This window comes from Taeniopygia guttata, chromosome 19 (genome assembly GCF_048771995.1).
Source record: "Taeniopygia guttata chromosome 19, bTaeGut7.mat, whole genome shotgun sequence".
Taxonomy (NCBI): Eukaryota; Metazoa; Chordata; class Aves; order Passeriformes; family Estrildidae; genus Taeniopygia; species Taeniopygia guttata.
In genome coordinates this window covers 441158-468296 of record NC_133044.1, presented here as the reverse complement: position 1 = coordinate 468296, position 27139 = coordinate 441158, and the positions used below count along the sequence as shown (strand labels likewise).

The following is a 27139-nucleotide window of genomic DNA, read 5'->3' as shown; positions in this document are numbered from 1 at the left end:
GCTCCGTTTGCTACAGTCAGTAAAGATGCAGAATATTAAAAATAAAATGAAGTTGTTAGAAAAATTACAAACCTATCATGAATATCTGAACATGACTTAAACCCACACAGGACTGTATTAAGCTCTTCAGACACAGTCTCTGCACAAGGACAGTGCAAACACCAGCTTAATTCTGTGCCAACATCCACTTTTATTTTTAAATGTATTCTACAATATACATGTGAAAAATAGAAGTGCTTGAATGGCACAAGCCAATTCAATTTGTTAAAAGGTCTGAAAAAAGGTTTTATTTAGATTTAAAATAAACAGCTTCATAGTTCATAAAAAGACAATTTTCCTTTTGCTGTTTCTGTGTACTCATGCTTGTATCAAAGAATTAGATTTCATAATATATGGCCATGTTAAAATGGAATGATAGCAAAAGCATGTTTTAAGGAACAGTAGCTCTAAAAATCATGCTTTGTGCTTGCAGTGGGATAACACTCCTGGACACTTTAAAATAAAATCTCAGTAACAAAATGATGTTAGAAATTACCTGCCTTTTTAAAAGCAGATGCTAAAAAGTAAGAGAGTTGATCATTTGGCTGTATCCTACCACAGTTGTCTGTGTCTGCTCTGGGAAGGGCCAGGGCCGTCACAGCCACAGTCTGGTTTAGGAGGCAATGTGCACGTAAATTATTCAGCACTCTCAAATCTAAAAATCAATGTTCCATGCTGTGTAATCCAGCTTAATGTAACAGTCAGAAAACCCATTTATGAGCAATTTTAGAAGAGGTTTTCCCACAAAACCTCAAGCTTGCAATAGTGACAGGGGAACAAGAGATGGGAGGCTCTGCCTCTGCATGTTATGCACAGGTACCCAGGTGCCATTCTGCAGGTGACAGCGGACACCTGCCTGCATCCTGACCTCCCCTCGCAGGGTAATGAACAAGGAGCTCTGCCAAATGGTGACAAAGTCTTTTACACTGTTTTTACTCCCTGGAGTAGCAGTAGTCTGCAGATGGAGCCCTCACACACCTCACAGTCATTCAGAGGCCCAGGGGCTGCACCTCCATGAGCGATATATGTCACAGCTGTGCACAAACAAACAGACACCAACAGTAAATTAATTTACATTCCCTCCAGCACCACACACTCTATCAGGCTTTCAATAATTAATACTCTAGCTTATGATGTACCTTTCACCCCAGGATCTCAAAGCACTCTGCAGTGTGTGGGGATGGATTTTTATTTTGCTGGAATAAATCGGGTAGAGAAAGATTAACTGATTGACCAAGGTCATGCTGCGTTAACGTTTTATTTCTGCTCTAGTCTTTAACTGGATAGCTGCTGTAACCTTGGAAAGCTGGAAGAAAACTGCATTTTAAATCTAACAATATCAGGATAATCTCCCCTAAAGTGTACCATATGTTTGTGATTAGGCAAAAGAAAAAGCATCAGAAGAATTGCTGGTTGTGCGAGTGTTCGCAGTGTTCTCTAGAGTATAATAGCTGGGAATTTCAGTGGAGCCTGAGAGAAGTGGATGCAAAGCTTCCCTCCATTTCAAGGAAAAATGGTTATTCAACATCCCTGGGCTCTGCTGGAAAATCGAGCTCGGTTGTGCAGGAAAGTTTCTCAATTAGAAAAGCTAAGGTGATGAGGTGCTCAGGAACCAACACGTTCTGCTCTGCCTGGCTCCATGCTCTGCACATGCATCCGCTCCTCCCACTGAGCTGTGCTCTCGCCAGCTCTGATTCCCCCTACAGGAACTAACCTCAGCAATAACTCTTTTGGGCCTCTCTGGTAATTTTATCCCATCAGCACTCTCAAGATCACTAAGGGTGTGTGCTCTGGGCTACCCCATGGCACAGGCACATGCTGGGAGCCACCCTGCTGCCCTCCTGCACAGCCCTGTGCTGCCACCAGCATCAGCCTGACTGTCCCAGGGTTCCAGCTGGGCTGTCATCCTCTTGTAATGAAGATAAACGTAACTCATTGCCAGTGTATTCTCAAGGGGATGAGGATGTTGTCACATTCTACTGTCTTTTCTTGTGGCCCTAAATTGATGCTGCGAAGTCACACCAGTCACAAACTCTGACCAGCAGCCCTCAGACAAGAGCTGTGGGCTGCAGGAAAGGAGCCACTTGACTTGGCACAGAAAGAAAACAATCTTTTTTCTTCATGGCTCCCTCAGAAGTGAGTCAGTAGGCCTGACGAACAGAAAACACAAGTTGCCATAGAAACTCGCATGCCTTCCACCAGGCGGAGAAACAAATGTAGGCCAATATTTCTGCTTAGCTGGCTCCTGCTCTGGCTGCTCCTGCCCGCTGCGGCCCAGGGCTCCATCAGCAACTGCACCAGACCCTTTCCCCAGCTCGGGAATGCACAGGCGGCCACGTGGGCCACACAGGGACGGGGGCACCGCAGCCATGAGCCAGCACCAGGCCGTGGCTGGCGGACCCCGCGTGAGGACAGTGGCCACAGCAGCAATGGGAACAGCCCTGGTGCCACAGCCCAAGCCTACCCCAAGCAGCACCTTCCCCAGCCTTCTGCTGGGAGCCTGGCGGGGAGGGCTGGAGGAAGAGTGGCTTTGAAATGGAATGTTTGTGCTGGATTATTCCAGCCACCTTTGATTTAAATAAACTCCAGTTTCTCATCTGTGAAAGGGTGAGCCCTCTGTCATCCATGTGTGCAGAGCCCTCTGGGATGCTTGAAGAGCAGTGGTTACGTGCCATGTGCAATCTCTACTGAACCAGCCTTTGCTTTATTGTGTTCACTCCTTAAAAAATAGCTAAAAAGGGTGGTCCAGCCATACTTCTCCCAAGCTGCTGGACTCCAGCAGCCCCCCATGCCCAGTAGCCCGTCACACCTAGGCAGCCCCTCAGTGCTGCCAGGGCTTCTGCAGAGCTCCAGAGGGCACAAGGAACCTGCTTCCAGAGTGAACCTGGCCTTATTCCTGGATGTGCTATGGCCTCAAGGCCACACCTTTCTCTGTTTACCCTCACACCACTTGTTTGAGGCTGTTTGGTTTTCTCTACCTTGAAAGCTTGTTCTCTGTGACAAGATCTGCCTGTTTCAGTGGGGACACTAATGTCCTCCCTGTTTTTTATAGTTCCTGTAACATAGCTAGCTAATAATCACTGGGTTTATTTTAGATACCTGCTTTGGGAGAGCACGTGTCAGTAAGACTTATTTTACAGCTAAAATTCACTTCATGGGTTTAATGAAAGTAGAACAAAAGTCAAGATAAACTTTGCGATGTTTTCACGGGGGAAGTGAGAGTCTAATTCTGTGGCTGCCACTGCTGGATTCAGTATGTGGGGCACTTCCCACTGGGAAGGAATGGGTAAGATAGTGTAGAGTTAAAAAAAAGAAAAGTCCTAAACTTACTAGAAAATGAGAACTTGAGACTGTGCTACAACTCAACAATAATTTCTAGAAGGTCAAAAACTGGCAAACACCAAACCTGACTCTGCAAACAGGATCACAAGGCAACTCACAACTGCCTTCAGTCCCTTGTGTGTTGGCTGGAGCCATGCTGACACTCAGCCTTAGAAACGAAGTTTGCCCTCTGGAAAGTATCAAAAAACCTTTACAAATATGTAAATCATGCAGAATTACAACTGATAAATCCTTCATTTAGAAGGAAAGCAAATCCTTCTCTTTGCGGATCTAAAAGGCAGGTGGAAGGTGATCCCTGAGAGCATTGGCTCCAGCTGAGCAGAGCCAGGACTGTGACCTCGAGCGCAGGGGCAGTGCTAAAGCCAAGGCTGTGCCCACTGCCGAAGGTGAGCAGACCTTGATTATTTCACTGCTTCCCACTATGGCCCAAGAAAAAAGAAATGAAGGAAAGAAGTGAGCATCCTCTCTCCATCTCGATCTCTCTGCTTACAACAATGTATTACTTCTCACTGAAATAATCTATGAAGGTCAAAGATTTATGTTTGATTAGAAGATTTCAGTTTTTATAGGAGCAGATGTAGAAAGCATCAGTATTCACACACTGGATTTGTGCCTACTTGAAAGGAACAGCCTAAAAGAACCACAGAAGAAATTTTCTGTTCAGGAATAAGTAGCAGGTAACCAACTTCCAAGTAGGTTGAATTTAAATGTTTCTCTCCACACTGAAGTTACCAGAGCTCCCTTGTACAGAGCTTTACATGTTGAAAGGAAGGGAGTTAATTGGTGAGTGATCAAAGATTTCTGCCTGGTAATTTACAATCATTTCAGGGCAGGATTCCTGTGGAGAGGAAAAGCAGGCATCAGTAGGATGCTAAATGATGAAAGACCCCTATGGAGGCAGTTATATATTCACCCAAATCTCATGTTAACATGCAGCAATCTCCTAAGAATTATAAATTTGCTTTTCTGCAGAGGAGCCCCAGGGTCAGCATTGTACATCCTTCATACCACAGAAATGGAGAGTAACAAAGACTTCTCCCTCCTTTCTGCACATCCAATGCTAGCCATCGTGTCTCCTTTCCATGCCTGGATTTTTGAGCCCCCCTGCTTGCCAGTACCAGGTGAGTGATTTTAATAGCACAAGTTGCATGAGTGAAACTACTCACATATAGCAACCTGCAAAGAGCCACCACTGCCATCAGAGCTCTCCCATCCCTAGACATATACTGCTTTGGTCACCAGCCTCCACAAGGGTGGAAACACTTCTCCTTGGAAAGTACTTGGTGATTTTAATCCTGCTGATGTGCATTACTCATGCAGTTACTTTGACAACAACAACAAAACTAATGAAGATTGGTAATTAACCAAAATTCTTCACACTTGAAAGATCAGATAAGCAGTGGAGATACCAGTGTCCCTTGAAGGAAGGTGATTTCCCCCCGGCCAGGCTGGCTGGTGCTCCCACATCAAATGGAGGGAGAGGAGGGGAGGCTGCTGCCAGCTGGTGAGCTGCGGGATTCAGTGGGGGGCTCTGGGCAATTCTGCAGGCCTGACCCCAAGGGTGAGCTTTTTCCCATTCCACTTGGGACAAACTGTGATAGACAGCATCTTCACAGCTCTAACTGTAACGCCACGTGTACATCTGTAGGTCAGGGAGAGCAGCAGCTGCTGCCTCCCTGGAGCGCAGTGAGCGGCGTCCTGCGAGCACGGCCGGCACTGGGATGGGGGTAACCACGAGCGGGGCCCCCGCTTCACTCAGCTGATGTAACCTCTGTGCACAGAGCCACCTCTGCTCCCTGGGCCCTCTCCAAAGGCAGCCTCGGCCAGCTCCAAGCCCATGGCCTGCCCGCAGCCTCTGAGCAGGCGGGCACAGAGCTCCTGATTCCCCACACAGGGATCTGCCCGTGCTCAGAGCCCTGAGCATCCCAAACCTGGGTCTTCCTGCATTGCCCCCCGCACGGCCAGGCTCTGCTCTCTATTCCCACACCATGCTGAAAGCAGATGTCACATCTGCTGCACATCTGCTGGATTTAACTGTCTGTGTTTTGTGTACCAAATTGTCTTTATGCTATTAAGAATTGAAAGGGAATGGTTTATTCAACTGGAAGGTGTGCTGTGCTAGTGATTTCAACTGCTTTTAATAACCCTTGATAATTTTTTCTCCCGCTTTCTCCCAATTTGAAAGCTCAATTAATTTTGAGCTACAACTCTGTCTATCATTTCAACCACATGTGGCAGAGTGAGAACTCATGCAAGAAAATGGTTAATTTTTGGTATCTTCTGCTGCCTAATGACAGGTGTGCTGTCCTAAATAATTAGTTTTCAAAAAGGGATCCCCTTAACCCTTCTCTGAAACTGGGTAGTGATCTCGGTTTTACTTCATTAAGCTCTTGACAGCTCAGTGTACTCACATCTGTTACTGTTTGGTACTTTGATTCCAAGAACACAAATCGCTTCAAGAACTGGCAACAAATTCATTCAGGCTCATGATGCAGATCAAACTCCATCTGTTTACTAATCAAAAGCCATATTTTAATCATAGTACAGCAGTGGTGTCAGCAATATCCCAACTTAGACCTTTTCTTTGCCCTAAACATGATAGGTAGAACTCTTCCTGTAAGCTGCATTTATTTAAATTGGATGTTTAAATGCATCCAAGGATTCCGGAATCTGATATTCCAGCCCTTGCCTACAGGATTTGAACAATCTTCTTGCCCTGAACAATGTTATCAGACATTTTGTACCTACAGGCTGAACCTGAAAGTCTGTTACATCAGCCACTTTTGATATGATTCAAATTAGAACAAGAGAGGAAAACAATGTGATGAATCAAATTTTAACTTGAGTATCCAATTATTTGTTTTATGGACTAAAATTCTGTGCCTACCCCAGCCATGATAAAGCTGACTAATGTCTATGAAAGTCCGCCTGTGCTCAGGTGTCTAGGAGGGGTTAACTGAGGAACTGCATCTTCATCGTTCCCAAAACTTGGAGAATAGCCCATGCTGTATCTGGGCAAACCCCACAGGCTCCAGCAACTTGACATCACCACAGCCCCGGCTGTGTCACGGGCTGGGCCTGGGCCTTGGCAAAGGAGCTGCTGCCTCGGACCCTGCTCAGGGGCAGAGCAGGGAGAACAGTCCTGCCGAACGGACACCGACACCAACACTGGCTCAGGAGCTGCTCTCAGGAGAAGCCCAGGAAAGGCCAGGGACCAGGCTCTCAGCTCTGCCTCACACGGGGAAGAGAATGCAGATCAGCCACTGAGTATTTCCGTGAGCAAATCTGTCAACTGAGCTCCTGCAACTTGTGGTGCTGGCAGGAGTTCTGCTAAAGCTTCTCCAGAGCTCTCCGGGTGTAAAGAATTGCAGCAGTGAAGCCATCAGTGAATTCCTGATCCGGTGAAAATCCAAGAAATTTTGATGCTAATTACAGATTTCATCCATTATTTTCTCTACTATATGGTAAGTCAATGAAATCCCAGTTTATGCTTACCCGGAAAGAAATGCCTAAGGGATTCTACAAGCTGGTTAACCCATGACCACTACACTAAGGCTCCAAAACAAATGTAGCCCATTTGCTCAGGGATGACAGATTAATAAATTGTTCTACCTCATTATCCCTGTAATTCTTGATGGCATCGCTTGGAGGAAGTCTGGCAAATGACATCGGCCAAAGGTCAGCACCCCCTTTTCAAAAACAAGATTACAAACATTAATACAAACATAAATGATTCAGTGGACCTATGAAAAGGCAGTAGAAGTCCTAGGTCAGGCTGAAACCCTAGTTACCAGTGTAAGGACAGAGCCTGTGCTGTGGAGCCCTGTGCTGGGCACAGGGAGTGGCAGCTGAAGCAGCTGTGACCACATTTGTGACTCCTCTTGCTGGTGCTGTCCCATGCCCCACCTGCCCCAGGTTGGTGGCCGGGGTGCAGGCGCTGCTCCTGGGCGGCCCCAGAGCCACAACACCAACAGGCTGGCTCCTGGCTGCAACATCAATCCAAATATTAGAGAGGCTGAACAGGAGCTTAGATAGAGTTCTGCAATTCCAAAGCCATGAATCAGGATGAGGACTCTCTCGAGCCAAAGTTTAAAGTAGTGCCTCATTTTAAGCTTCTGTGTTTTGCAATGTCCCTAATAATCTTCAAGCCTGCAGGGACAGATTTGCAAGTTTCTGTCAACAACTGCAAAAATGAATAGAATATTTAAAGTAACAAAACTCATGCCTGCAGGAGTGAACGAAAAAGTGAGTATCATGGAAGCTGTGATGAAATTGTGAGATCTGGAAGCTATGAAATACAACTTTTAATATACAAAGATGAGGCCTGCTACAAACATGAAGAGGTTTACATATTGATTAGTCTTGGCAGGGAAGCTCATAAAACCAGAAGGAAATAGGAAGAAAGTTGTGGCTCAAAATAATTCCTCTTGATGGTGGCAGTTGTGCATTTTCTAAGTAAACATGTGTAAACTTAGTGGATAATGTGTAGACTAGAGCAGGCCAGAGAAAACGACATAACTAAGCAAAAATACTCCTTTTAGGAATTGCTTCTACATTTGTGGCTATAGGTGAAGATCTGCTAAACTGTAGAGTGGACAATTTGAAAAAGATTGTGAAGAGAGCTGAGTACCACAGTGTGAACAGAGCAGTGCAGCCAGATCCTGAGCAGCACGGGGGCTTTCAGGCCAGCATTATGCATGGAAATACAAAAGCCTTTTGCTTTCAGAGGAACAAATAAAAATCACACAAACATACAAATCAAGAAGAAACAAAAAATAATCCTAAACCAGACAAAAACAGCATGTGAGGAATTCTCCTTATCAAGGGAAACCATACTGGTGAAGTGGGGCAGAGGTCTAGGATGCTCTGATGGGTATAAAAAAAGAAAGAAAATACTAAAAAGGAGAGTGTATTTAGATTATAAAATCACTGAAAACTCCCTGTCAGTATATAAACCAAAGCTGTTCCTTGTCATGCACACACTGAGATCTGTGAACAGAGAGCTGAGGCAGGAGCTTTGCTCTCCCAGTGTCCCAACAGAGTTCAGACACAGGGAATCTGGTCCTGGCTGTGTAGGCAGCATTGCTTGTGGATGCCAGGGCGACTGCAGCAGCCTGTTACACAGTTATAGTCTGGTTTGCTACTACAGAATGGATGAAGTAGATAAAAAATTAAAAGTTCCAGTGAGTAAAAATGCCAAGCAGAAACAAACATGAATTTTGTTTGGCAGCAAACAGCAAACACTCTGTCAATAAAGCACCTGGCATTTAAAATGTTGAGGTTTGTATCTTTCTCTCTGAATATTTTAAGCATGGAGAACTGCTTTGGAGAAAGGATTATACTAGGGAAGGAACTATAACCATCAACCTCAGCCATGTTAGAGATTAATTTGTAATGTCACTTCACTGAAAAATTACTCATATTTCACTTCTCTTTTTCCAGACGTCTTTAATTCTTCCTCTGCAAAGGAATTCTATTTTTGCTGTTCAATTGCATTTCAACCATTCAGTCAGTCTCAGCTCTATATAAACGTATGGATCCTTGTTTCAGATTCCCTTGCTCAGCTTTTGCTTCATGAAGAGATAAGCTGTGTGCCAAGGTCACAACTGATTAATCTTGACTTGTGAACCTTGAAGAATAAAGTCTTACTACAAATGTATTACTCTACACAGTAAAAGCAAATGTACTTTGTACCCATGACAAATAATGAACTCATTTTTCCCGGCTTTACTCTTCAGTTGCGAATTAAGTACTTAAATACAAGATCTATTAATTCTTCTGATAAATGATGCACCTACAAAAAGAGTGAAATCCTTTGGCCTTTGAGCAGGTGTGATGAAGGCATCTTCTCATCAGGTATTTTGGGAATGGATGCTTTGTCAGTGCTTGTGGGTGCTTGAGAAGGAGCTGCCACAGCCACACTACACCCCTGTGACACAGACACTATTTACAAGTGCATGTGTTTAAGGCATCCAGTGATATTGTGGCAATATTTCTGTATTACTGGTACTATGAATATTTTAACAGATATTTCTGATATATTTGTTAGAAATTTGGCCACAAGACAGAGGCAAGTGGAATTATTTTAAAAGAAAAATGTTGGCTAAATGGAGACTGTTATGCAAATTCAATTATACAGTCAATAAAAACAAATAGATAAAACCAAAACTTTGAGGGGAAACCAACAAAAAAGACCATCTATATTCAGGTCAGCCTTACGAAACATATTTCTGATTGTGTGTGTAGTTCACTGGCAGGCTCTTAGAAGAAAATGAAGCATAGTGTAGAACAGGCCTCATAGCAGTGGCACTTTTACATTACTCAGGAAACAGCAAAGTCAAAATAAATTTACCAAGCACTTCTTGTTACTGCAACTTGGACATCTCCAGTTGTGACAATGAAATTAGCTGTGCTCAATGGACACTGTGGAATCATTTCCACAGTACATTAGGGTGGGCTCACATGGATGTTGGCAGCGGGTGATTCCATATTGCTCACAGATCTGAAGCCCTATGCAAGCAAAAACATGATAAATCTATTTTTATCTTCAATCATTCATTTGGAAGCACTGACAGGCACATTAGGGATTCCTGTCTAAAGTTAGTTCTGTTCATGCTGGAAGCAACCATTTATTCTATCAAGCTATTTGTACACTTAATGTCAGAAGACTTCTGGGAGCTGTTCCTGGTTTTGTGTGATCTTTCTCTGAAATACCCGAGTTTGTTCCTGGAATGTGGCATTGCTGTTGTAATTACCATCCCAAAGTTCTATGAATTGTATGTCATTAGGATCTCTGTTAACTGTCAGACCACAAACAAAACACAAATGTCTCTCTGGAAGCTGAGCAGTAAGAGAGGAAGATGGCTGCAGTTTGCCATCAGGAGGGGCACAGCAGCCATCCCAAAGAGCAGTGCATGATCCTCCACCTGGGACATGCCCAGGGCCCAGGGGTCTGACTGCGCAGTGGTGGCTCCAGGGGCTGCCTTTGGGACCAAGGCCAGTAACAAATAACACCTCAGGAATAAAAAAATGTTCTGATCTGCATTCACATACCCTGATCAGATGCATCAGGGGCACAGAGAAATGCCAGCCCTGTTTATGACACTGCATTACCAGCTCTAGTCACCTTTTCTGTTGTTTTGGGGTGTTTTTTTGGTGGTTTTTTTTTGTTTTGTTTTTTTGTTTGTTTGTTAGTTTGTTTTGTTTTGTTTTGTTTTCCCTTCTAAAGGTTTTGGCAGACTCAGGAGCACATGAAACAATATTCTACATCTTAGACAACTGCTGCTGCAGACCTGTTCCCCAGTGCCCAGGCAGCTCTCAGAACACCCATCAGCTTTGGTCACGCCCGAAGTGCTTACAGGCGCAGCGAGACTTGTTCACAGAGATAAAAGGAGGTTTTTAAACGAGGAGTCAGTCTATGCCTAAAGCCACCACCACCACAGGAGAACTCACTATTCCTCTTGTAAACACTGCAGCTCTTCCTAAGAGAACAAGTGGGAAGGTGGAATGGGTTTGGCTGTCACACAAGTCTTGAGAATGACATATTACATATTCACTCTTCAGTCGATGTGATCTAAGTCACCATGACTGATCCGTTCGGCCGCTCCATTCGCAGCGATTGTTCCCGAGGTTGTGTCGCTCAGCCACTGGATGTCACTGTTAGTCTGAGCACATAAACGCAAACGGCATTTGTTTGGCATTAGACAATGTTTAGAGACATGAAATAATGTCTTTAAACATCATCAGGATGAAACCGAGTGCCCTGCAGAGGGATCATCTCTTTAGATGCTGAAAGCATTTGCTTAGGTCTCACACTTGTGACAAGTTGATAGCGTAAGAAGTGCCTGACTTACAAAGGGTTCTTTTCTCTCTCGGTGACTCATTTATGAAGCTGACAGCAGCTTGTGTGTTCTCAGTTGCACTCGTCTCCTGGCAGCACACTCGTGTCCTGAGCCATTCATGGTTCCCAGGCAGAAGCGGATTGCGGAGCCCGGCTCCTGCCGGGCGCTCCCGGGCCAGCCCTGGCCGCGGTTTCCCGGGATGAAGAGCCCATCCCGGCCCAGCTCCCTGTCTCCCTCACATGGACAGCCCGGCAAAGCGTTCCAGAGTCAGCTGCCTCGAGCACAGACACCTTGAGAGCTTAATTTCCAAGTCTGGTTCTCTCTGCTTAAACTGTCCAGAGTCCCGGTAACACAAAACATTCAAAACAGGAGCTGTCATGATACCCTGTTGAGTTAGGAGCGGTGAAAGGGAAACTTTTATTATTTTTCTCCTAAAATCTTCAAGTATCAAATAACGAAGTACCAAGTTAAGATAATCTCATGTTCTTCTTTGTAGGGTTAAAGCCAGAAGACCATTTCTCCAAAGGGCTAGAAAAGATGCTCTGGCCAAGTGACTGTAGGGTGTGAGCACAACCTGCCAGAACTAGCATAACATCAGGGAACAAGTACAAGGTAACGGAGAACCCATCCTTGGAGAAGGCAAAGAGTGTAAAATGAACATGGAAATAATAGTAATAGAAGCAATCCTGATAATAAACTATCCAACTACACGCTCAATGCTCCTTGTGCTGCAGGAAAGACTCAGCACCCAGGAATCCCCTCACAGTCCCGAGCAGCCGATAGCACCTCTGCTAAGCCTGACCTGCTCAGTATTGGCATGACACTGCGTGAGCCACGCCTGGCTGCACCTGACAGTCGCTGACAGAGAACAAGAACAGGCCTCCTTCTAAGAGAAGTATTTGAAGAAAAGTCATTTGAAGCAATTTTACGAAAAAAGGATGACTGATTTGTTTTACAATTATTTAAAATAATTATTTAAAATAATGACATTGCTCTGAACCAATGCTGTAATTTTAACACAGATATAATCACTGTAAATGACATTAAGAGCTTGTCTGCAAATTGCATTGCTCTGGTTATAATGGGATTGTTGAAGCTCAGCAAATCCCCAAATCCAGGTATGGCTGAAATCACATAAAAGGAAGGGAAAGAAATATACCAAACCCCTCAGCCTTTTTGGGCTTCAGTCAAAAAGACCCCTAACTAACCAAAAGGATTGAATTGGAACAGAAGCAAGTGATACACCGTCCTGAAACATGGAACTGTGATGGCTGAAATTTTCATACATTTAAATTTGAACAGAACTAGAAGTCCTGGCTGATGAAGTTAATGGTGAAATTCCCCCTTAAGTGGGAACAGCAGACAGTTCAGAGCAATAACTACCTGTACCAGGTTCTGCTTCCAAAGCTGAAAACTAGAAATGAAAAGTGACCTAAATATTCAAAAATTACTAAGTGACTGTTAGTGAGTCTATTTTTGAGTGGGTAACTGCAGACTCCTTAAAGAAACTTGATCACCAGAGATGAAGCTTTAGCACAGCAGCACCTTTTAATGGATTTCAGTTTGAGGCACATCTAATCACTAATCACTTCAGTGAAAAATTGGGTCAGAGTTAGCCCCATCTTCCCCAAAGTGCTGCAAAGGTACATTTAAGTGTATATATTTATATATAATTTTGTATTCCACTCAGAAGAGATGGCAAAGTATAGTGCTGAAATTCTTTTGGATGATATTCACTAAAGGACAGCAATAAAAACACCATCCACAAGGCCTTTTTTGCTAAGTCCTCTTTCAGCCCTGTTCTCAATAGATAATAAAATTTGTATTTATTAGTGAGTCCAAAACCCTCTACAATTCCTGATGCACTAGGCAGAGATAGTGATATTCTGTGCCTAGTAATTAGCATGTGCAACATGAAGTAAGCAAATGCATTGATATGTTATTTATGCCTGCACAGACCTGTAAATAAGAAGTAAATAAGAAGATTTGGATAAATAAAGGTGTGTTATTTTCCACTGATATTTCTGAACTGCTTAATTGTGTGCTACCATAAGTTCATATTTTTGGCTTAAGGACAAAGTGGACAGCCCCTGGGTCAGCTCGGCTTGGCGGGCAGTGCTGGCCATGGAGCCATGGAGCATGAGCTTAAGCAGCAGCCTGTTAGGGTTCCATTTTCAGATGTTGTTCATCACTAATGCCTAAAGGTGACATGCTCACTAAACAGGCCTGCTGCAAACAACACCAGATAAGACACAAAGACATATTGGATTACCCAGTCCACATCTCCAAATGCAACAGAAATGAATGCCAAACGCTGTGGGGTTTGTCCCTTGCAGCATGCAGCAGCCTTTCCATTATGCATTGCCTGATCCTTTGCCAGATTTCTTCAGGAAAACCAAGTGCTAGGATGAATGGGAAGAGCTTGTCTGGAGGTCACACTGTGGGAGCTGGGAAGGAGGAGGCTGCTGTTCCATTCCTCACTTGCCCTAATGCCCTACCTGGCCCTTCCTTCCTTGTTCTACCCAGCTGTCAGACAGTGAAGCTTCCTGCCCATGCAAGCCTTACAGGTAACAGTGATGTCACTGTTACTATATTTATGAACTAATCTTAATGATATAAGTAAATCCAGGACCCCAAAAATGGATTGGTATTTCCCAGATGATAAGAGCTATTAAAATTTTGAGGATTTCTGCAGCAGAAATCATTTGGTGCCAAGAAGCCATTCTGCAGTGGAGGAGAGCTGTTACAAATAATAGCATCCTAATTCCCAGTGCAAATATGTTGGTAACAGCTCTACAGACAGTTGGGCTGGGGGAACACTGAAGCAAACCCAGCTAGATGAGTTTAATTTCCTTTTGGTTTGAAATTACTCTTTACAGTGCCACTACACAAGTCCACGTGTTGGCTTTGAGCTGCCAGCTCCTCAGGGCAAGGTTTAAATTAAGTACTCTTCTGCTTTTCTCTTTCTTTTTTTAAATCAGGAAACTATTTATATTCATTTCAAGCTTTGTAATCTGCTCCAACCTACTGTTCCAAAATAACAAACAAAAGAATACCCAAAGCTAAATGTTGATTCCTCATCCCCTTTCCCAGCCTCCTATTTAATCAGCCTTGTGGCATATTGGAAAACAGAGCATTTAGTTCCACTTCATTATTACGGGAGTAAAAAAAATCTTACAGTTAGGCTTAAAGCACTCAAATACCTGAAGCCATATCCTAATCTGCACAGCACATGGGTATAAAATAGACAAGCAATTTTTGTTTCCTTGGGGCAACACTATTCATGGTGTCTGGCAGGGGCTCTCTGTGTTTCATCACCTCTTTCTGAGCACACTGCTAGGCGTGGCCGTCAGCTAGTGGGGCAACAGAGGGACTGGAGCAAGGAAAGTTGAAATTAGAATTACACTGAGGTTAACATCTAGTGTACACTGAAATTAGCATGAATCTAGCAGCGCTGTAGTGAAAGCCACCTGCAATCAAGCACAGTTTTACCCTTCATATGTCTTGCAAAATCCTCACTATTGCCTAACCAAGGGCCTGCCCACAGCACAAGTTGGGATCACTGGAGAAGAGAGGGCCAGGAGAGAGGGGTTATTTAAGCCTGGAAAAGACGCATCCTCTTGTGGTAAAACTCCCCACAAAACTCTGTGGTGTCATAGACATTTAGGAACAGGATTCCATGATCCCTGGGATGGCAGCTGACTTGATGACAGCTCAATTATAGACAGTCATTCCAATTGTCTGGTCCTTCAGCAGGCTCTCAGCTGGCATCTAAAAATGTGAGGTCATTGATAAACAAGCCCCATATTACATTAATGACAAAGTGATAATATCTTTGAAGAGAATATAATTTGGGTTTCATTCTTTCATATGTTGTTCTGCAACATTCTGGAAAAAAAAAAAAACCAAACATAAATATTTGTAAACCCTGATGATGCTGGTAAAAAACGCCAATAGAGATTGAAGAATTAATTAAAATGCAAAAACATTATCTAGGGAAGGCCCTACCTAGAATTTTCAGTTTTGAAATATTTGGAGCTGACCATTAATTTCTCTGTCTTTTCTCTCTGACTGGGCACTGCCTTCATCAAAATGACTACATTAGTTCCTGCCCTTAGAAATTGGCATGAAAACACCCTTCTGCTGGTCCAAAATTATGGAGGTATTCTAAAAGCAATCATGTTAGAATACATGAAAGAAGCACAGAGTAATAATTCCTTTATATTTCACAAACATTTAACATTAGAACAAGACAACAAAGCATTTCTGAACTTAGCCACCAATCAAAAGCCTCTTGTTTTAAGTTGTTTTTCAAAATAAATCATTTTCAGGGAGTACAATCGCTCAGCGAGTTCATTGCGTACTGGCCAGAGATTACAGACACGTTTGGGTTGCGGTGTAGCTGAGTGAGCAGGCCCTGGTAAAGGCGGAGCTGCTGCACATCGTGGGGCTCCTCTGTGCGCAGGGGACGGCGGCGAGGTCAGTCGGGGATTACCGTGCCCGCTACTGGGCACCTGTCCCGCCGCTGGTAACCAGAAACTTATCTCATATAGCCTTTTGTCTCCCCAAGCTCCTTTTCGCTCTCCAGTTCCCTTGAGAACCCCTCCGTCCCTCCCGTGCGAAGGGCCGGTGAGCCGAGCAGGGCGCTCTGCTCTGGGTCGGATGGCCAAGGAGCCACAAGTTGCCTCGCTCTGCAGCCTGTGCGAGCAGGGCAGAGGGGCACGCTGGCTGCAGGGCAGCTACACAAGGAGAGCCTGATTTAAAACACAGACACGTAAGCACGGCAGAAACCCCACCTCCGTGGGACGGCCTGCGAGGGATCCAACGGGCAGAAATGCCACGGACACACTCCTCCCAGCGCAATTGTGACTGTGGCAGCTGTGCGGAGAGAGGGGGAGGCGGGCGGATGATGCAAGGCGCTCGGCATCACGCCGGTGGGAGCGCAGCGCTGCGCCCCAGCCCCGCTCTGGCCCCGCGGGACCGGCTGGGCGTGCGGGCCGCAGAGCCCGGGGACCGGCAGCACCGGCATCTGCTGCTGCCCCGGCCTCCCACTCCGCCCGCACACGTTATCCAGCAGCTGTGAGATTTACTCCACCACCACCGACTCCTAGACACTTCTCTTCAGAGCTCATTACAAAGAGTAATTAAATGGTCCTAACGTCCCCAGCCTTAACCCTGTTTAGTAGATAAAGTGGATAATTGAGCACTGTTAGCTCCGTTTTGCCATGGAAACTGGTGAGAAGGGCTAACACAAGGTCACAGGGCCACTATGAGTCAACTCAGGATCGCAGTACATCCGTTACTGTCCCTTTCATCCAAAAATGCTGGGTTATTTCCTTGGCTTTAAGGAGTTATGGATCAAAACTGCCAGTCCTGTCTCATCACTGGGAAGTCTAACACAGAGAAGTATTACATGATCTAACAAATAGAGTATTTGAGAACTTGAAACAAGCACTGGTATTTTGTTTTCCATCTGCCAAAGGAGACGCCACCCTTTCTTTTAAACACTGCTTGATGTAGCTGATTGTCTCATATTCATATCCTTGTACTGATATATAGCAAATCAGTGGGATGTGACCAATCTGATACCTGGCCAGTGAGTTTTAAATGTCACTATTTGTAGCTGCCCAGGTGGAATCACAAGCCCCCGCCATGGTTCTGTCAGTTTGTCACATGTGCAACTGCAGCAACAGCTCTGAGATGTTGGCCAGGCCTCTCCCCTGAGAGCACCTTCCCTGTGCTGACCGTGAGTCATGGGGCTGTCGCTGAACCACTGCATCCTGCAGGCTATAAATAGCTCCATTCCTATAAACTATTATCTTGCTTTCAGCCAGTCCATTTGCCTGATTCTGAAATGTTTATCTTGCCCTAACTGCCAACCTAAAGGTGGAATGCCATTTTCAGCCTATGAGAAGCTTGACAAGAGATAAATTTTAAAATACTACCCTTTATTTTTTTAATACCCTAGTACTTATGCAAGATGCTCAAATGGAAGACCTCTATGTATTGACAACATACTAATAAAACTGACAGATTTTCTCTAATTACATGTCTCAATATGGTTTCTAGGGTGTGGAAAAGACTTCAAAAATTTTTGGCTTTGCTCCTATGGCAGACCAGTAAGGCTTGAGAAGAGACCACATGCACTGCCTCCAGAGAGCCACCAGTGTGGACAAACAGCATCATTCGAACAACAACCTCACTGGGCCATTCCGTCTCCCAAATCCTGACTGTCTTTCAAAGCTTTCTCAGAAAATCTATTATTATGCCCACATAATCACAATAAACTTTGAATTTTATACTTCCATTTAAAGGTATGGAAAATTTGTGACAGATGTAAAGGGTGGGAAAAGCAGACCCATCAAATAATGTGTAAATAATCAAGAGCATCTTGCATAATCCACTGAGGTGAAAAAACCTTTAAAGGGCAATTGCCTTTACTGAATGTTGAACCAGTGTGAAAAGCAGAATTTGAAAACTGTCCTTATTTCTAAAATTCTTGATGAGAACTAAGTGGATTCATTATTTCTTGTCAAGCAATTCAGGTATAATCAGGTGTGTTCTACCTGTGCCACAATCCCAGTACCAGACACGGGCTAACATTCCCTAAACTGGATCAGTACCCCAATGCAGTTTGGAAGTTAAATGACCTGGGTACCTCTTCTCTTGTGTGGACAGACTCACTGCTCACAGCACGGCACAGCTCTGCTCTAAGCCATGGAGAAAGTGCTCGAAAAGAATAACACTAAGACATCCAAAAGATTTAGACAGCTTTACCACTTAAAAACCACCCCAAAACCAACCAACCAAAACCACTCAAAGCAAAGCCTCGAGAAGCCCAAGCTTTCTAGAGGAATGGAAGGAGCAGGAGCTGCCATAGGGGCCGGACTGGTGGTGTGCTGATGCTCCCTGTCCCTGTTGCAGAGCCGCCTTCTCGCTTGGCTCCAAACCAGTGTCATTGTTAATTGGATGCTGGGCGATGGATCTGCCACCTGGCACCCTGTCTGGCTCCAAGCTCACGATCCGCTCACGTGGCAGACTGAGTGGGAACTGGCCACCTGGCTACTCTGGGGCTACAGACTCTCTGCAGAGCCAATCACTGCCCTGCTCAGACATTCTCTGATTGTGAAAACCAACAGCAACTTCTCTCTTTTGCTGTGATCACCCTTCCCATCACAACTGGTGTGCTCACAGCCAAACCCCCAACTCATGACACTCATCTCCTTCCTTCCCTCTGTCTCCCATGATGGATAAACACAGAATCCTGCCTTAATTGATAAATGGGAATAAAATTAACTTCTTGCCTTTTCTCTAATTTCTTTGAATTATTCCAAGTTTCCTACCCCCATTCCATCCTGTCTTGCTTCTCATCATCATTCTCAACACTCCAGATTAAAATGTGTATTAGCTGTTGAGTTGCACAGCAATTTTCTGAATGGCGCAGTTTTTTGAGTATTTTTTTAATTAGTAAAAATACTGCTAAATTAAGAATAACATCAAAACAATGAACTGGACAAAAATGCGGTGAAATCAGACTGATACCTGAAGGCAAGATTCTCCACTTGCCTTGCATCCTGTTTTGTTGTTAGCACTAGCAAAATCATAGTGAGAAAGGACACAATTTTAATTATTTTTACATTCATTTTGCATATATGCAAATTACTCCACAAGAAGCAAGACAATTGAAAATGAAGAATGAAGTGCACGAAAATAAATCAGTATAAATGTAGACTGCTGTTTGTGTCACTCAGTGAAACAACCCAAATTCCACAAAAATTAATTTTACTACAAGTTTACTACAAGTCCTCACATTTTCTTCTCCATTTCCAATGTACCATGTGCTCCCTGACTCTGTATTTGAGCTTGAATTACCAAGTTATTAGGTAAGAGCTCACTGGCACAGGCTCCTGCCCACATGTTCGGCGGGCTCTGCTCTCTCTGAGCTCAGTCCTTTCCATTTTCTGACTGGTGATGCATCGCCCCAGCAAGGACTGACATTATTTTTTAATATTCAGTGGGTAATGGGCTGCTGAACATGTACGATTGCCATTTCCAAGTGTGACATTTAGCACTGCTGGTGTTTTATTTTCCCCATCCTAGGTGTCAGTAGAACACTTGTTGCTGTTTGTTAACAGGCTTTGAAGACTTCCAGCTAAAAACAAGGCTGGTGGAAGTTGTGGGGCAAGGGATTTCTTGCAAAACCTCAGCATCTGCCGTTATCTTAGGAGAGTATGTGCTGTCTCTCAGTACAGCAGTCCCTGCTGATATTGACCCCAGCTGGAGCTGAGTTCTTGTAAGCAACTCAATTCTAGTGTCCTGTAAAACACTTTTCCCTTAACTGGTCTGGCAGCCCCAGAATAGCTCTGTGCACTCCAATTCATACAGTTTTGTAAGTAATGACAGATGATACTATCAAAGTGCATTCCTAGAACATAGGGACTAACTCACCTCATTGAAATGTACACATTTTGCATAGCAGGACTACTTGAGAACAGCTATTCTAGCCAGCCCAGAGATACTATGTTCTGTGAGAACTAGGATGATCCCTAGCTGCCCTCTAGTTCCCTGCAATCAGATTTTAAGAAATCTATTTTTTAGATGACTACATAGATATCATAGTACTGAGCACCTTAAAAAACCTAAAATAGACGACATTAGCTTAAAATTCTAGGTAGTAAAGAAACTTGAGAGGAGAGAAACATAATTAACTCAGAGCATGGAAAGATTCCCTTGTGGGAAAACTACCCTGAATTAAAAAAGGTGGTTTGTACAAAGTACCTAATGGTGAACACAGAACCTGGCAGGTTATACACTCTGAAGGCTCATCTCTCAAGCTGAAGGTGGAAATGCTTTTGGTTTATTTTCCCCAGTGAATTTGTTTTTAGCCATTTGAAAATTACTTGATTTCTTGGCTATTAAAATGCAATCACCACCTTTTTCAGTGCTTGGTCTTCTTCTGTCAAGAAAATGAAAATAAAAGGCATGTTGCTGAAATTGCCTACGGATATGTCTCAGCATTCAAAGAATGCTTCTGAAAGCTCCGCTGGCAAACAGAGCCCAGCTCTGCTCACCTGAAAATAAAAGGTCAAGGTCTCCTGAGCAGACAGACAAGGCAGGAGATGGAGTTTTTCCCAAACAAGTCCATATTTATTCCTCAGAATTTACTTTTTCTTTTCAACTCACTACAGTAACTCTTAGCCTAATTTTGTCCTGCTTCTGTACCAGAAGCTCTGTGATCTACAGGAACTGCACACACAAGTGCTCCAGAACCAAGCTCCTACGCTGGCATTCACCAGCAGTGGACATGCCTGTTCCTACAGATGTGCAGGTGGCACAAAGGCAAATTTTTCAGAACTGTCTGTTGAGGTATGACAGTTTTTACAGTCCAGACTCCCACTGTAGTTATTACTGTCTCACCATAATTCAATTGCCTTCTAACAGCCTTACCTAACTTCATTATTCTGGCACATTGTCAATCAGTCACCCTGCCCAACACTGTTTGATTTGATTTTATTTTTGTTGTTTTGGTTTTTTTAAAATTATAGTTACATTGGCAACTCTGAAGAAAACAAAGGGTATTTCTTTCAGCTCTGTTATGTACCATTAGGCTGATTAATTGTAAAAAATAATTAGGAGAAAAAAAGAATCCTAGGAAATGTTGCTAAGGGAAAAAACAACTTTGCAAATTCAAGCTCCTTATTTACGCAGTTCTTGGTTTTTACAGACAGGTCACAATCCCTGGCTGTGTTACATCCCCTTCCACAAGTCCTTAAAAGAGGAAAATCGGTTGGTTGGTAGGTTTTTAAAAAATCACAGAGTAGCTCTGCAAATACGACGTATGAGAAGACTGTACAGATCAGATGTGTTAGATAGAGTTCATATCAAAAAATCTACTTTATCAGTATTCAAAAATGTCACAAGATACTTTGTATTGTCTTGTGCCATAAGATGACAAAATTGCTCTAATTCAATCTCTCCTTCTCAGACCCTGCTTAATAATGAAGAAGATGCCATAGGAGATAATGCAGTGAATACAGATAAAGCAATGAAGCCTGAAAATGGGGACAGAGAAAACTCTCCAGGCCAAATGGAAATCTACTGGGACTCTAAATGAAGCAAAGAGGAGTTCATTCCTATGTTTTTAAGAATTAGTAAATCATTCTTGATTAGAAATCCTTCTCAATTCCAAATACAGATTGTCATTATTTATTAACACTATTTCTAACCAAGGATATCACCATGGATTAAAATGAGAACAAACTGAACTTCACAACTGTAATCTTTATAATGCAAGTCTGACATTTTGTTCCTGGTTAGAGTTGTGGATCACTTCTGGCTAAGTCACAGGAAGTACAGGTGTAAAATAAAGGGTAAACACTGAAAATCATGTCCTGTCATGTTCAGAGCCCACTCTGCCCCACATCTCTCCCAGTCATAGAAGATGTATTGAACTATGAAACTATTCACTAAAACATTCTATTACATAACTATAATCTCCCTACAGTGCAGCTCTAACTGGCACCAGTGGAAGCCTTGCCTGCAAACTTTTATGTCACGGTTGGATGCTGATTTTTTACCTTGAGGTAAAGTTGTATTCCCTTTTTCATAGAGAGCTCTCAAAACACCAGAACTCAGTCTTTTATCAGTTTTTAAGGTAATACACATTAGTTCAATGAAGTTTGTTTAGAATTTCCTATTTGGAACGAATACAGAAAATCCAGTGGAGAGTCGGGAACAATTGATCCTTTCTGAAGCAATTTTAATTAAGTGCATTTTTTAACCTGCTCAAAAATGCCTCATCCTAAAATGTATCTTTTTCTAATAATATATATATAAATAAATATAATACATCACAGAGGGCACTAAATGATGCTTAGAACAAATAACAAAAGTACACCAAATGTCTGAGAGAGCTTTTCAGCCAGCTAAGTATGGAGTCTACAAACATTGCAGACCAGTTGGATGATTAATTCCATCACAGTCACCAGGAGCTTTACCACTAGTTTGGGAAAAGATTTTTTCCAATATGATGATATTACTTTTATGGTGACATTTACTGAAGCACGAATATAAACAGACTTCATAAACATGAATGGATAATGTTGGCATTGGAAATGTTTTAATGAGTATTCAAGAGACATGAAATTATTTACCCCAAAGAAAAGGAGTTCCTGAGAGGACAAAGCACAGGATATCACAGTGTATTAGTGTTAAGATTTGTAACTTTTCCAAAAATGGACAGATATTCCTTCTTCCTTCCCTTCCCCTCCCTCCTGGTACTTACAGTTGCACCCAGAAGGGATTGACTGCAGCACTGTTCCTCTTCATGTACCACTGAACAAACCCTTTCACTGCCTCTGTCCTTTAGAGCTCCTGAAGCTGCACTACCCTGGGCAGCAGCTGCAGCCCCCCAGAGCCACAGCGAGCTCTGTCCCACACTGTGTCTGTGTTCTTTGCTGTTGACAAAAGTTTTAAATCCACTTACAGTTTTCAGTACATTTACTAGAAAACACCTAATGCAACAAGCGATGTCCCTAAGTTGTCCTTTCACAACCATTTAAGATAATATTAATTACAGCTGTTCTCCAGAGGGAAGCCAATGGTAAAAAGGCAAGCTAAGGTTCCTGCTTCCTGGTGCCATGTGCCATGAGGAGCAGCACTGCAGTGTTTCATCATCAGCCAGCACCACACTGAATCACAGCATCACTAACGTGTGTAATTGCTTGCAGAAAGGTTCAGTTTAAGAATGTGTCAAACATATAATTTGATCAGGGCGTGTGAGTATCCACACTTGGGCTGGTGGTGGTGCATTCTTATGGCCGTGAATCACACAGCATTTGGGCCACCTACCTCCACCTTGTAGGGAAGCTGCAATATTCTGTCCTGTTGGAAAGAAACCTGGACTAGCTGTTTAGAAGTTGAGGGGGCTCTCAGCACACATCTATTTCAACATCTCAGCCCGCTAGTTAGACCAGTAATGTTCATGAGCTTCTAATCTAATAGACAATTTTCATTTTCTGGTAATAACAAATACTCTAAAATGTAAAAAAATAAAGCATTGGTATGGCATTTACATTTCTGAATAGCTCTATGTGTTGTAAAATATTGCTGTTTTTCATGGGCGGATATACTGTCAGTTTATTAAAGCTGGTGCAGGCTTGTCAGCTAAACAGATTGTACATTAGGAAAAGAGCATTCATTTTGCTGTACGAGGAAGCGCTTCTGCTCAGGATTATATTGTTGTTTAGATACATGTAAGATTAAAAGTCATCTTCCCCGCAGGTGGTGTCCAGGCTCCCTGCATACCTCAGTTGCAGATCTCCGGGCAGCACGTGGGTAACCTCAGCAGCGAAGCGCCCGTCACCCCGCGGGCGGGCGCGCAGCACCTTGGGCCGGGTCCGCCTGCTCTGCCCCGGCGCACCTGCGGAGCACGGACAGACTGTGTCACCGCGACATGGCAGAGCGCAGGCAACCGGGCCCTGCGGGACTTCACCCGTTTCCCACGTCTATAAAGGAATCACCTAATGAGTAACATCTTTCTCCAATATTCACAGAGTGACTAAATAAAAATAATTTGTTCCATAGAGTTGTGTTTGGAATTCTGCAGCACCCATGGAAACACATTTGTGCCGTAAAAGCAGAATTTAAAGAGCAAGCTTGAGCGGACAAGGGATGCTGAGGTACAGCAAGGCTTGTGCCATGTCCATCAAGCTGCTAACTGCAGCTGAACTGCAGCTGTGCAGCACATCTGGAGCGATGCAACTGATCCCAAATACCTGCACGAATCTTTGCAGGAGTTTTCTACACAAATCAGGTACTAATGAAAAAATTATCTTGGTTAGCTACAGCAGTCTATGATGACTTGATCTGCATGTTCAGCTGCAGCATTAGTATGAGAACTATGTGCAGCTTTTGCAGGCAAAAGTGCATGCTCCAATTAGATTAAAAGGTGGATGCTTTATTATCTCTGCACTACTTTACCATCCCTTTAACTGGAATGTACATGTTGCTGGCCTTCATTATAACCCTGAAAAACATGTTGAAGATATAAGAAATAATTCACTAAAACTATTGAATAAATGCTTTTAAGTAAGCATATTTATCCTTGAACAACATAATTCCCATAGATTTTAAAATTCTGGGAGCAGAACACATCTTCTCATTTGAAAATAAATACTTGCAATTAAAACTGCTACGTTAAAAAACTTTACCAAATTTATTATAGGCAACACTTGCTTTCACAGTCTCCCAGAAAAAGGGATATTTTTAACATCCCACTCACTGTATGGGGACAGAGAAGGTGAACGTGAGGCCAAGCAGGCACCAATTACAACCTCACAAAAACACGGAGGAACCAGCAGATAACCCAGGACTAGCACAGGAGTCAGGCCCACGGCTGCCAGGGAATGCTGCACCTCCAGGGTGAGCAGTCAGGCATAGATAAGGGCCTGGCAGGGAACACCAGTGGAAACAGAACTGATAAGTGGCTGAAATGCTGCTTGTACCTGGACTTTCATCCTTTGGCTCTAGGAAAAGAACTAACATGTGAGTTTAAAGAAGGAACCATGTGACAGCAGTATCATCAGAATAGTATTGGTCTATCAAAGACTATTGTATCGAGATACAGAAACACATCATCATCAAAAGTAGCATAAACTCTTTATAAGCTCTATGTGATCGGCAGTCCAGGTGAGACACAAAATGGAATGAAAACAGGCATGGCTACTTTTAGCAGGAAAACAGGAACACTTGCTCAAAATTTAATTTTAATTTCCTTCATGCTAAATTAGAAAAGGGACTCACTTCAGTGAAAAATTTTACTGCAACAAGGGAAGACTTTGCACAGGGCCAAGGTTCCCCACAGAGGAACCTCAGAGGTAGGATTCGTTTATCTTCTTTTTAATGCTACTGAGAATGTTATATAGAGTGGGACACACAGATTGCTCTCTTCCTTATGTTTATAATGTAGAGGAAAACCCACATGAGTACTGGGAGTGAGATTTCTAAAACTTTTGCATCTAAAGGAACAATAAAGTGGAAAATTGCAGTTCTAAAGTCTTGTTTGAGCCACAGAGAAGTCACTATTCACTAGTGAACAAAAAGAAGAAAAAATGCTCATTTCTTGTGATTTATCCCAGTGACAGGGTTAATGACACAGGTAGACATGCCCATTGACTCATTAAATTGAATTGCAAGACATGGCTACAAGTCAATTTCCTTTGGTATGTGCATAGGCACCTTGTAATGACAGTATTTGTGTCACTGGAATTCAGTCCCGACCTAAAGCTGCACTGATCTTTCAGTTCAAATCTGTGGAGGCATTTTCATGCAACTCTTTCTCTTCCAGAGCTCTGTGGCTGTAACAGCTCACATCTTTTGTAGGTCAGGCGCCACGACGGACGTGAAACGTGTACATGAGTTGGCTGCAGTGGTACAGTCACTGCAGGTGCTTTGCTACACAAATATATACATGCGTAGAATATTAATGACAACTTTCATTCAGAGGCAACATATGAATTATCAATGAATCCAGTTTCCCTGTTTAGCAGGAAGTGTGTGGCAAGGGCTGATGGAACGTTTGGAATCATAATCTCAGCTGTAGTAGCTATTGCTGTGCGTGCCACCCCAGATGGCAAAAACTCCCCTGAAGAAGCCTGGCTCACACTGCAGCAGAGCTGTGCAAGCTGCAAACACTACCTGCAGGAATATTCTGAGGGAAAAACTGGAGATCAGAAGGAGCTGTGCAAGGAGCTGTGCCTGTCCCCACTGAGGCACAGGGACCATGTTTGTTATTATCAAGGTACATGGTCGCAATCAAGGAAATGATCAAGAAAAATGGGCTCTGGGACTCCTCACCATTCAGCTGTGCTGGCAGCTGGGACTTCTTTTCCATTCTAGTATCAAACAGTGATATTACAAGGAAGGCCAGCTGCAAAAGGAGAATAAAATGCATCCTAACAATCTTTGGAAAACTCATTAATCCCTGCAAACCAGATTTAATTTTTTGGGTAGATGCTAATTATCACTTGAATATGCACCTCAAAATACTTGAAATATTAGAATTTTGAGGTTGTCACAGCAATTTTGTCTGCTTTGCAAGTAGGTGGAAGTAAAGCCAAGGTAATTTGGGCAACCATTTGAAATCCCTCCCCTAAATTTCAGTCCCGTTTCTTATGTTGTCTATGAAATAACCCTGACGAGTGCCTGTGTGATGTAGGGGGTTTGCACAGTCCTGTCTTGTCTACTGCTGTCTACTGCTGTATAAAACAAACAAGAGCAAGAGAGGGGCCAAGGCCCAGCACAGGCAAGGCTGACCCCAGCACCCTCAGGTGCTCTGGGTACAAACACAGAGATCCATGAGGTAACTGTTACACTGCTAATCTCCACTGCTACTCACAGGAGTAACAGATAGGACTGTACAGCATTTGATTACGAAGTTTGCAGTGTCCCTTCAAGTTTCTTTCAGTTTTTGCTATCTAGGTAATTTTCCACATGGAACTACCCCTTCCCTTGAATGAGCATTTCAGAGAGCTGCGTGGGCCCACTCACCGCATTGCTGCCATGCTGCCAGCGCTGGAGGTGGCTCTGGTCACTGTCCCTGGCCTGCAGGGCTCTGGCATTCCGGGCCAGCAGCAGGTTCCTGCCTGGGCCTCTGCCAGCGCAGCTGCAGCGCTCACCACACTGGGCTGTGCAGAGCTCCTGGGCAAGCACTGCTGCCCCTGACACTGGCCACTGCAGAGCACGGGGACTGCAAAACAACTACAAGTGAACTCTTAGTGGGATACAACACCTGACAGCGGCTGCTGCGGAGCACAGGACTCTGAGCTGCAAAGGGATGGGAGAACTCTGCTGCACAGAGCTGCCTGGCTGTGCTGACAACACAGGAGCTGGGACACGCAGTGCCAAGACTCTGCTGT

The 27139-nt window shown here is 43.7% G+C and overlaps 1 long non-coding RNA gene across 1 annotated transcript; it reads right to left on the bottom strand.

The window, feature by feature from the left end:
• Positions 1–937: 937 nt before the first annotated feature.
• LOC116809158 (uncharacterized) lies at positions 938–26910 on the bottom strand. The gene is made up of 4 exons (XR_012051444.1): positions 26772–26910; positions 26079–26151; positions 23529–23643; positions 938–1073 (listed from the first exon to the last, which is right to left on the bottom strand). It is a non-coding gene; the product is annotated as an uncharacterized lncRNA (long non-coding RNA).
• Between the last annotated feature and the right edge of the window lie 229 nt (positions 26911–27139).